The sequence below is a fragment of the Strigops habroptila genome, chromosome 12 (genome assembly GCF_004027225.2).
Source record: "Strigops habroptila isolate Jane chromosome 12, bStrHab1.2.pri, whole genome shotgun sequence".
NCBI classification, from domain to species: domain Eukaryota; kingdom Metazoa; phylum Chordata; class Aves; order Psittaciformes; family Psittacidae; genus Strigops; species Strigops habroptila.
The window spans coordinates 22,940,496-22,953,394 of record NC_044288.2 but is presented as its reverse complement, the minus strand read 5'-3'; positions in this window follow the sequence as shown (position 1 = coordinate 22,953,394).

The window sequence follows — 12,899 nt, the reverse complement described above, 5'->3', positions numbered from 1 at the left end:
CAGGAAGGTGATAGGAAGTGAACATAGTGCTACTATGTAAGAAATTAACCTAAGTTCCTTTCACCAGAGGAAATGCAGAATTACAACACAACTGAGGCAGCAGGTAGAACCACCAGTAACCTGCCCAGAGAGCACAGCTACCTTCAGCTGCCAGCACCATTCAGAGCACTCTTAGAATCAATCAGGTTGGAAAAGACCTCTAAGATCATCTAGTTCAACTGTTCCCCAGCACTGCCAAGGCCACCACTAACCCATGGCACTGAGGCCTAGTCTACATGGTGTGTGAACACTTGCAGTGACAGTGACTCCAGCACTGCCCTGGGCAGCCTGTTCCAATGCCTGAGCACCCTCTGGGGAAGAAACTGTTCCTAATCTCAAGTCTAAACCTCCCCTGGTGCAGCTCAAGGCCATTTCCTCTTGTCCTATCAGTGGTTACTAGGGAGAACAGACCAGCCACCCTCTCACTCCTGAGCAAAACAAGAGCACCACTCAGTTGCAACATTCTTCTGCAACTGCTTTAATTCTTCAGAGGTATGAGCTGGGGATCACCACCTTCAGAAGAAACCCTGCACTTGTGCTTCCTGAGGCACTGCAGCTCAGGTACAATGAGGATGTCATGGTCAAAATGTAATTTTCTTTTACGTGAAACAAGCTCTCAATCTGTAAACCCAGCAGCCTGTAAGTCAAGCCCTAGTTTTATGGAGTTCACAAAAATAGCTCATAAACCAAATAAAGCAGTTCTTGGGAGGAAACTGGTGTGTCAGAGCAAGACCTTGTAACACACTCTGAACTGGGATCCAAGAAACTGGGACAGAGCAGCAAAAGCAGCTTTATAGAGAAGGAGGATACTTCATTTTTAAACCTAATTACACATCTCATGCCTGTGGCACAACCAATACAAACTAGATTACTAGATGGTCCCAGGAACAGGAAGCCCAAGACCCACAGTGCTGCCATTCCCCAGGTTAGGTATTTATCTATCTAACGGAAAGCTGGTTTCACATGAGCACCTTCTGCTGTATACTAGCACATCCTGGAACATTTGGCTGTTCAGCCTGGAGAAGAGAGGCTGCATGGTGACCTCAGAGCAGCCTTCCAATATTTGAAGGGGGCTACAAGGATGCCATAGAGGGACTCTTCATCAGAGACTGTAGCAATAGGACAAGAGGGAATGGGTTTAAACTGAAACAGGGGAAGTTCAGGTCAGATGTAAGGAAAAAGTTCTTCCCTGTGAGGGTGCTGAGGCACTGGCACAGGGTGCCCAGAAAAGTGGTAAATGCTCCATCCCTGGCAGCGTTCAAGGCCAGGCTGGACACATGCTTGGGCGACATGGTCCAGTGTGAAGTATCCCTGCCCATAGCAGGGGACTTGGTATTAGATGATCTTAAGGTCCTCTCCAATCCTAACTATTCTACGATTCTATGATTTGTTTTAGATCCCAATACTTTTTTTTTCTTCATATACTTTAATTCAGGTTCTTTCCACTCTTCTGGGACCATAATCCAAACCAATTTAACAAATTAGGAAATGAATGTCACAATGAAAACAGATGAATGCTGAAATTACTTCTCCACACAGCGGAGGAGAGGCCTCTGGGGAAATCAGTGTATGGTGCCCAACTTGGACTCATCTTTAGCTTCTGCAGTGCCTTCTTTCTTGTGTTATTTTTGGTACGGTGTTCATGAAGATCACAGCAGCACTTAACCATAGCATCTAACTCAAAACATGACACTACTTTAAATTTTAATAAAGGAATGTCTTTTATTCAGTGTTAAATCACTGCGTTGATAGAATACTGTGAACTCCCCTATTAGTAAACTCTCAGTAGCCAGCTTGCCAAAAGGATGTTGTGCAATCAGCAGAGATACTCCTAGAATGATTCAACTGCAGAAGCAGGACATTCATTGAAAGCCCAGCAAGATTACAGATCATCATCCATATTACGGCAGTATTCCAAACTTGGATGACCATAGAAATAAGAATGAAAGATCCTTCTTGTGCTGAACCTACAAAGTACATAAAAAATGCCCACTGAGCAGCTGGAAAGGAAAGCAGCAATATCGGCAGACCACTGGTACATACAAGTGGTGTGAAGCTGACTTTCCTGCCATACTCATTACAAGAAATATTCTTGAAGAAAGCCTTATTTCTTAGGTCTTTGATTCAGCACAACAGGTTTTTAGTTAAATGTTCCAGCTTCAGTAAGTAAAGGTACAGAATTGCTTCAGAACAAAAGCTGTGCGATGGGTTCCAACAGCAGTAACAAACACACATCGGATGTGTAACCCCACTACACATCAAAGAACCTTTCCAAATCACCTGCCACACACACATTGCTCCTCCACAAACATGGTCATGAGCAAGCCCAGCACTTCCATGCAGGTTGCAGGCTGGGAGGACTTATTCCAGCCACTCCGAAAGGGCACCCATCTCTGGAGCAGGACAAAGCAGCTGGTTAATAGCACGTCAACACCCCTTGAGGAGAGGAAGTGAAGGCAAATACCACAGCCACCAAAATGTAATTTGAAAGAATGCACACGTGGTTTGGGAACAGAGCGAGACGGAGACAACATTAACGCTGTGCAAACAACTTCCCCGTCAGCACATCCCACCCCTCCCATCTTGGAGGGACTGAGTTCAGAGACATACCGGGGGCCAAGCCAGTTAGAGCTGGATAGAGCCCTTCCACCAGAGAGCAGGCAGGACGGGAGCCTAATCCAAGTTAGCTCAAAAGCCTTTGAAGTGGGAATGTAGTTTATAGTCCTCTGGTAATTCCTTCCTTGATAGGCTGGAGCAAAGCGTTTAGGGGATTTTTTCCTTTTTTTTTTTTTTTATTTTTTTCCTTCTTTTAATGGAAAATGGCCACCAGTAGAACTGCACCAGTTCTGTGTGAGGGCAGTTGCTGCCAGCCTCAAGAGGGAGTTAAGGTAGTTTATGGAGATACAAGTTCTTTGATCAAACTATATTTATTTTGAGTTCATTTTCCTTAGAGCTAAGTACACAAGCAGCAGTGAAAGGAGGAAAGCCTTGCTTTGGGCCTGCAGCACAGACAATTCTTTCACTGTTGTCACAGCTCTTGCCAATAATACAGAAAAATGTATCAAGCTGGGACCATTCCCCCACACACGCAAAAAAAAAAGTATTCCCTGGGCATTGCAACTACTAAGCCCTGGAAATAACAACATCTAATACAACCAATGGCATCATTTACACACCTCTGATTCCTCAACAACTTTCCTTTTAAACAAAAAAAAAAAAAAATCCATCTTAATTTCTTCAGGAATACTTCAATCAGGAAACTTCCTTTTTCATTAAAAAAAAATAAAACTCTATCCAGTAATTAAAGTCAAATCATAGAATCTCAGACTGCTTTATGTTGGAAGTGACCTTAAAGCTCCTCCAGTTCCAACGCCCTGCCACGGGCAGGGACACCTTCCACTAGAGCAGGTTGCTCCAAGCCCCTGTGTCCAACCTGGCCTTGAACACTGCCAGGGATGGGGCAGCCACAGCTTCTCTGGGCACCCTGTGCCAGCGCCTCAAATCTGCAACAAAAATAGGTTACCTTGAGGCTACCACTGGAACAACTGTGTCCACACATAACCAGCTCATCTGACTCATTAGAGGCCCAAAGAGGCAAGTTATACTGTCAGTGCCTGAATGATTTCCAAAGCACCACCTGGTAGCCCAAGCATGTCCTTGCTCAGCAGGATGAAGCCATGCACACATACACCTGCGTTCTCCAAACTGGTTTTGGTTCTCCCCTGTTGTTACTGAAACAAAACAACTGTTTGTTCAAATGTATTCAATAAACTGAGTAACTATACACCCAGTGCTCTCCTACAAACACCCTCTGTGTACCAGCTGGGTCTCTTCAGCCCACACCACAAGCAGGGCAGTGAGGAAGGCCCCAACCCTGCCACCACCAGTTCACACCTCACTGAACAAGGCTTTTCACTTCTGTGACTCACTATCTCCACCCTCTGTGTCCCTCCCTAAACTGTAAGAACTTCAAAGACTCTTCTTCCATAGTCCAGGCTAATGGAAGCAGTCCCAGAAGTCTGCTGTGGTTCCCAGGAGCCACGATACAAAATACTCCTGGGATTTTTGCCATTTCCTGCATGTAAGCCAGCAAAACTCTGGATTTAAAAAACAAAGGAATCCAACCAAGCCTAAACAACAAACTTTGCTCTGGTGGAAGACAATTCTCTGAAATATTTTGCATAAGTGAACAATGACAAACAAACAATAAATAAGCATCTAGGGTAAGAGCCAGGAAACATGAAGATATGATGAAGTTTCCATCACCACTAGTCATGTACCTAAATAACCTGCAGATGGGACAGCAGTTTTTGAGGACAGGCATCACACAGAAGCATGGGTCTGCTTGGATACAGGCAGTATTTTCCAACAGCATTCTTCTTTCAGGACAGATATGAACATCACTTCCCTCAGACCTCATGTACCAGCTTGGATCTCTCCCTGGAACTGACCTGCATTTAGAGAAGAGTTGCAATTGCTTCAGCTTCAGTTCTGTCAGGAAGGGAAGACAGTGCAGAAACAAAAAGCAGAGTTTTGGTGCAGGACTACACCAGATCTCATTTACAGTCAGGTGTAACCAACAAGGAACGGAGGTGAGAGGGGAAAAAACAAAGCTGGGATTGATAAAGAGCAAACAGAAGCTTGTAACAGGGCCTCAGAGGCTCTGGCAAGAGCTGCACTACAACCACACCAGCACACAGAGGAGCCTGCTCCCCAAGCACACAGGTGAAGGGGAGCCAAAACCAGCATCAAAGCAGCAGTGACCTGTCCACCAATCTGCAGGCCTGATGCCTCAATGGAAATAGAATATAGACCTGTGCTCGCATCAGATCTATGCTCCCTTGTCTTGTTCCCACTCATGTCAGCTCATACCAACATTGTTTACAGTTTCCCAAGTATCTTTTCTACTGACACATCCTCTTTCATCATTCAAGAGCCATTCAGGGAGCAAGACATGATCCAGTCACGCTAAGCTGGCTACGTATGCCTAGGCTGACTCAGACTAAGGACAATTTAGACTCATGCAAAGATAAAAGTTATGTGTCTACTCACCCAACATGGCCTCTAACATCCAGCAGTAGGTGCCCACTCCTGCTTTACTTTTGACTAAAGGCTCTCACAGACTAATTCAAGGCCTGTCCAAGCAGCTCTCCATCCCTCTCCCACCCATCAAGTGTTGTACTTTGAACATTAGGCAGTGACTATGTCACCTTACACCTTTGTGTAGTGCCCACTCTGGTAGTGGTCTTATGTACAATCATGCAGTAAAGTCAGAGCTGGACAAGGTGCTGGCTATACTGCTTAAAACCCTAAATGCCAAAACCCCTTGGAAGCTGATTCCCAGTGGATACACTTCCTGAGGAGGGGCTAGGATCAAAACACACAGCTGCAGGAAACAGCTCAATGCAGGGCAGCACAAGCAAAAGAACTAATTCCAGACAGCATGAGAAGCAGAAACAACAGCTAAGTTGCCTTCCAAAAGCAAGAGTTCATCCCTCCTTTCTCCACCAGGACAAAACCACACTATCACACATACTCTAATGGTAGCCAATATCTTACCTCTCCTCCTCATTTTATATGCACCTAGAAAAAACAACCTTTTTCCAAAGCATTTTCCAGTATCTGAATATCCAATATTCACATATTGCCAGTATCTGAAGGGGGCCTACAAGGATGCTACAGAGGGACTCTTCACCGGGGACTGTAGTAAAGGGGAAGTTCAGGTTAGATATAAGGAAGAAGTTCCTTACTGTGAGGGTGGTGAGGTGCTGGAACAGGTTGCCCAGAAAAGGGGTAAATGCTCCATCCCTGGCAGATCCTCCTCCCTCCATGTATCTGGAGACACACTGGGTAGTGCAGGAGACAACCTCACTCCAAACAGCTAAAGATAAGCCTGCTACTGAAATCCATCTGGGTGATATTGGGGTGTATTCCATCAACCCAAACCAAAATGCCTTGTGAACTTCAATTCAGCCTGGTAGTAAAGTGTGGAGGAGGAGAGCATTAGCCTTACTTTACACGTAAGAACTGAAATAAAAGTTAATCTTAGAGAGACCAATCTTAAAACTCATCCACAGTCCGGTCCCTTATGAAAGACAAACCTGTTGACATCAGGCCACAAGCACTTTGCTCAAGGACAAATAAATCAATGTCATTTGATTGTTTCCAACCTAAGTGAATTATTTACAGTTTTCATGTCCAGTTACAAGTTCTCTGCTATCCAAATATATCCACGTAGGCATTATTTTATAAACTTGCCTTTTCTGAAGGAAATGTAAACATACATATACAAAAACATCATCCAGGCTAACAGAGCCAAGCACTCCAAACTTCAGAAATGCCAGAATTAAGTTTGCATGGGCAAAAGAAAATATTTTTCTCTTCATTTCATTCCCAGAAATGGTGAAACCATTTTTTGTCAAAGCTTTCCAAACAATTCATCTGAGGCAGACATTCGGCATGGAAAGTTTCAGCCCAAACAGTTAAAATTTGGCAAAGTTATATGCCACCGAAAACAGGGGCTTCTAATGGGAAATGCAAAGCTTAATTACAGGCAGCACAACCAGCAGCACTTATAATACATTTCAGACTAACGTTTCACCCTGGCTTTGCTGGGTCTGTTTTTCTAGGAATACTGTACAGAAATATTTGAATCTTCTCATATACATTTACATTTCAGACTGTATGTGTAAGGCTGGGGTCTTAGACAAGCTTGGCCAAAACTACAGCACAGCTATTTGCATTAGCCATCAGAAATACAAGTCATTACTTTAAATAGTAATAATAATAACAACAATAATAATAACCTCACTTGTATGATACGAAGTAGAAGCAGCCACACATTTTCAAAGCATCTCAATACTCCCAAAAGTTTCAAGTTTCAGCAAGTTTTAACATGGATATTTTGGGGTTCGCATATTTCAATCAACTCTAGAGCTGGTCAAAAGGTGATGCTTTTTTTCCTTTTTCTGTGAAAGTTGGTTTCAAGATAAAGCAAATTATCAATATAGAATTTTCAGCAGCTCTGTTCAATAATTCATACCTGGATTTCAAAAGGAAAGGAACTAAATTCAAACCAGACAGGAGATCTCCTCTGGCTAAGGAGCTGGCTGGCATCATCACTGTGCTCTCAATTCTCACCATTCCTGCTTTCTCCAAGGGCTTCTGCAGCACATGATCTACATTCAGCTCCTGCTCTTGATGGAATCCACAAATTTCCACATTACCTTTCAACACTGGGTTAATTCTCTACCAGGTAATAAATCAAGATCTTCCACATTGGTATGGCTACAAATTAGCATGTACCAACATTAACGAATTCTTAAGGTCCAAACTCAGAGTCAGGATTCCAAAGAAACATTAAGGACAGGAACAGACCTTATAATACTTCCTTTTGTTTTGGGGTTGGTTGGGCTGGAGGGGGCAGCAGCATTCTTATGTACAAGGAGCTTCCTGTCTGATGCTAAACTGCTCATCACAGTTAGTGACTGACAAGTGTCACATCCTTCCTTGTGTATGTAAAACAATCCCCAAGTAGAAACTCAGTAGGAGCTGTTTCTTTTACAACCTGATGAAGGTGGTGGTATGCTTCTCACCCTGTTTCCATTTACCAATTCAAAGAATTATTTACAGGAACTCCAAAATTGAATTTGTGAGGGGACTGAAGGAAAATTTTGCAAGAGTATGGGATGAATTTCTGTGCTCTCAGTATTAAATTCTGGTTTATTCAATTCCTAAAAAGAAGGAAAATCCATCTTATGTAAATGACAAGTTATGTTTTGTTCTACTAGCAACCAGAATGCATTTATCAAGATGGAAAAAGAGCTTTTGGCCATAGCCTTGCCTGAGATGCAGGAGATCTGCTTCCACTTCTCTTGCTGACTACAAACTATGTTTAACTTTTGCTAATTCATTTACCTCTTGCCTCAGCTTCCTATTCTTCAAGTGTAAATACCATCACCCCCGTTCTCCTGCTCTTTTCCAGTTAGACAGAAAGCTCTTCAGGCAAGCACAGTTTCATCCTGTATACTGTATGTACACTGCAACCTGCACAATGGCAACACATCCTGGGTGGATTCTGAGGCACTACTACAATAGAAATAAATCCCAGCTCTCTGCTGCCAGTTGACTAAATGCATTCTTTCCAGAAATTTACACCCCCATTCATTGTAATTAAGCATTCATATTTTATTTAGTGCTTCTTCAATTGGCCTCTTTTGAAGCAACCCCTCCAAAAAACTGTATCAATTCTACTCAGCTACACATACAGCAACTTCTTTATTCACTTCAGTAATACGAAGTGACATAAAGGAATCCTGCAAGGTAAGGCATCTATGGTAGGAAAAATAAAGGTGACCTGTAAAGTACTACTCCAACTTTCCTATAGACTTCATGTTTGTAACTTATAAATCACAGAGGTTTGTTCCACAGTGCTCTTGCCAACTATGCTCCATTGCGACAAACATCTTTAAGAGCCCATGGTGACAGAATGGCTTCTTGATCAAGTGCACTTGCACAGAGTTTCCTACATCAATCTTGCAGCACCACTGGAGGTGATGTAAGAGAGCTGGGAAGCAACTATCAACCGTAAAAAGCTAAGGTTGCCCTCAGCAGCTAAGCACCACAGTTACTTGTTTCAGAACTGATGCTGAGCTCCAGCTTTCTGTGCAACATCACCCTTATGAAAACAAGCATGGAAGAACATGATTTATAGCAGCAAATTTCACATTGTGTCTGCCTAAACCAGAGCACACCACTGTGATTAGAAGCATGTCCTGCAGTCTACAATTCAATGCTAAAAATCTGTTTCAGACTTGTCCTTGACATGGAAGGGCTCAGCTTCAGCAGCTAGATGAAGGCTCTTGCTGGGAAAGAAAATCCTACATTTTGTATCCAAAATTACAGACTACATGCGTATTTCTTTGGGCTATCTGCACCACCATGGGCCAGTGTTACAGAAATACAAGCAATTCCTCAAAGAAAAGCTGGGCTTTCAGAGCCAGTCTGATGCACTGCTATACTGACAAGAGTTACAGACGATTTCTCTTTAAGATCAGAGTATTTCAATTCATCTCTAGCACAAACGTTAAGCAGGTTGGATGGGGCTTGGAGCAACTTGGTTTAGTGAAAGTGTCCCTGCCTGGGGCAGGGGGTTGAAACTGGACGAGCCTTAAGGTCCCTCCCAACCCAAACCATTCTAGGATTCTTACTACTCTTCCAGCTTGCATATGATCAACAAATACAGATCTTTCCTTGCTTGATGCATATAACCATTACTCTCTCTTCTAAAAATTCGTGCTATTAATCCAGCTAATCTTGCTTTTCCCGCAGAACTCAGAACATTTTTTGCACAAGGCACTGCTCTGAAATTTCAAAGGGTGATTGTTTCTCTCTACCTATATCCCAGGAAAGGTTTCTAAAGGAACAAGACTCAACCCAGCTTTGACACAACTAAATCTGAGGAAGCTGCAAACTAAGCAGGAGAGCTTCCAAAGCTTGGTCACAAAACACTGTTCACTTGCTGAAACTACTCTAAGATAGGATGATTTCACAGCTGTCTCAGAAATGAGCTAGCAGTAGTTACATATTGACTTCACATGGACAGAGTCTGACGAGAATGCCTTCACCTTCAAAACTGGAGAGTTTTGCCTCAGTATTGCCTCTGCTCCCTGTGAACTCAGGTTCAAATTGGGATCTTGAGTATTAAAGAATTGGAGGTTTTTCTGTCCAGAGATACAGGCTATGCTGTGGCGCTGTGGCAGTTCAGAAAACGGTTAAGCTATCTTACCCCTATAGCCTAGTCCTCCTTTTCAGTGTTAGTCCTCTGGGATTCCCAATTCTGGTCCCATCAAGAGCTGGAAGGCTCAGGAGAATGGGGAAAAGATGTTTCAGCAGTTTTAGACATTCGAGAACTATAGCACCCAATTTTTGTCAAAACATTAAAAAGGATCTGATGGTATTCAGTTCAAATAAGGCATCTTTACAGTACTTATCCTAGATATCCGGGGTATAAAAATACACAAATTTCTTCAGACTTCTCCTGTGTCAAGTACACAGTGGGGGAACAATGCCTTTACTCAAGCCAGTAAATCAGCCCTCATCCTGTGCAATGTTTTAATGAAAATGACAGGGTTTTCTTACAGCCACACTTTAATATAGGATGCAACATCACACAACAGAATGACAGGCTATAAGCTTTGCTGCAATCCTAAACTACCAAAAACACCCCAGTATGGCACTGAGAGTCAGCCCAGACTAACACTGGATCATCAACTCATAGAAGTTGCCAAAGCGCATTTTTCCATAGGGACTATGGAAAACTAGGCTGCCTGCCAGGATGGTGAGACATTAGGGGTATTGCAGTGTTGGCTTTTCTAGGGAAAAGTCTTGCCTCTGCTGCCCGTTCGTATTACAGTGACGCAGCCTTCACCTTCCCATCACCAACCCAGAGGCTTGCGCTGCAGTGTGGTTTCAGGGGAGCTCTATAAATGGTGAGCAATTTGGGAATGCTAACCTAAAACTCACATCTGCCAGCAATTACACTCACTCACTGAAGCACAGAAGAATTCTGCTTATTTGTATTAAGCTGTAAATGCAACATGGCATTGGCTTTCAAATACAGAGATAAGCCTGTCATTACCTAAGCTGAACACTGTACATGATCAGAAAAGACAGGCGTGCCAGCAATTATGTTCTTATTCCCAAACTTTAATCTGGCTGCATATAAATCAGCATTGTTTGCTACCTCTGAAGATTTATTACTGCAGTAAAAAAGATCCACTCTCCAGAACTAATATGCCTCCTCATAACCATACTCATACACATGTAACACCTGGGAATTCTCCCAAGCCTCGCAGGCAGAGTCCCCAGGTTGAAAGCAATCAACTGCTGAAGGACAAAGAGAGTGCTAATCATGTAAGAGAAAAAATACATCCTATAAGGTACATCCAACACTGCAGCAGCTTTAAAGGCACAGCATGTCACAGAAGACTCTTAGTATCTTGTAGCTGAAGGAAGCTGGGGTAGCTGCCAGATTCATCTATATGGTAAGCTACCAAGATGTGTGCTATTAACATGCCATATGGATTATTAAAGTGCTATTACTCCTGAAGGACACACTGACCAGCCCCCTAGTATTTCTCCAATATGTTTTGTGGTCTTTGTAGGCAGGTCCAATAGCCCCTGAATTACTCTCCTCAATTTTTAGTTCGTGGAGACTGGAGTGACCTCAAGAAAGCTGTTATTCAAGACATTAGTAATCACACTGACTGATCTATGATACGTATTTGGCCTCTGCTCTCCAGGCGTATTGCCTAAAACTCAGAAGTCAAGAGAGGCTTCCAGAGTCAGGACCATTCTGGAGGCTGTCAAGACTGGGTAATAAGGCTGTATGAATGAAACCTGGCCTCCATGTCAGCCATAACAGCAGTGCTGGCCAGAAACACTACCCAGTATGCCACAGAGCTGGTGGTTACAGAAGGAGCTTTTAAATGGTTTTGAGACATGGAAAATGCCACAATTAGGGAACTGTAGATTCCTTATGCAAATATTTTTCATATGTCCTCCCACACCAGGAGGCCTTTGATTTTAGGTTTGTTTTCTTAGGGAAACAAGGTTTAAGCAACCACAAAGTCTGCTGCCCCACCCAACAACCTGTATCATTCATTACTACATCTCTGCTGGATTTTTATGAAACTGGTTGTCCAGCAAAAGTCATGAAAACACATGGCCAGATAGAAGAGAGTGATTATTTTCATGACTGAGAGGGATGAACTCACACTGCAACCTTTATCACATACCACTCACAGATCACTCTTATGCACCAGAGACCCCGGCTAGTGGAAACAAATCCTGAAGAACCTGGATTTGCTAACTCTCCTACACATGGAACAACTCACATTAATAACAAGGGCAGGAGAAGCACCCTCATCTTTTGCACTCTCCTTCCCCTTATCCAAAAAACAGCTTACAATAGCAGCCACACAGCACAGGCAGCTGCTTTGGAGCAGCCAAGTGGTGCAGACAGTAGAACATAATATTGGAAGTAATGGCAGAAGTCAGCATTAAAAGAATGTAACTTTCAATTTAGGATTACAATTTTGCACCCAAACAAGGTAGCATGTATGACCCCATTAGGAGACTCCTAGCCGCAAGATTGTTTTCCCCAGTGAAGGTCATAAACAAAAATATTCATCATAGGAACCCCTTCAGTTCACTAAGAAGCATCCAACACTGGTAACAGAGGTAGGGTGAATGCACTATCCCCTTCTACTTCCCCCTTCTTGCAGCAGGCAAGGAAGGATTGAAGCATAAACGTGATCCATAGCAACGCTTGGAGCTGGTGTGTGACAATACAGAATTAGAAGCACATGTGCTAAGGGAGAAGTGTAATGTAATTGGCATGCTCCAGATGTAAGGCAAGACATTGACTGAGAGATTAAATTACGAAGGTGTCAAATTCATAGAAGGGATGAAGGCAACAAAGCAGAAATAGTTGGCAAGATGGGAAAAAGAAACATTACATCAGAAAAGATTTTAAAAAATAGCAGGTTTCTTTGACACCCCAGAAGCCACTTGGACTAAATAAAGAAGGTAGGAGTTGAAAGTGGTTGAAACACCGTAAGTCCAGACAGGGCATTGTTTTACATGTAAAGCACGTTAGCAAAGGCAAAAGAAAAGCCAGGGCAGGTCTCCTATCTGCTTATTCTGTAGGTAGAAGCCTGGAGACCATTATGGGCTTCCTTCTTGAAAACGAGCCAAACACAGACAGCAATAAAGACTTTTGTGAACATACAAGCATCAGGACACAGGGCAAGCACACAGGATGGCTGCAAGGCCGATGACACACTGACATTAGGACA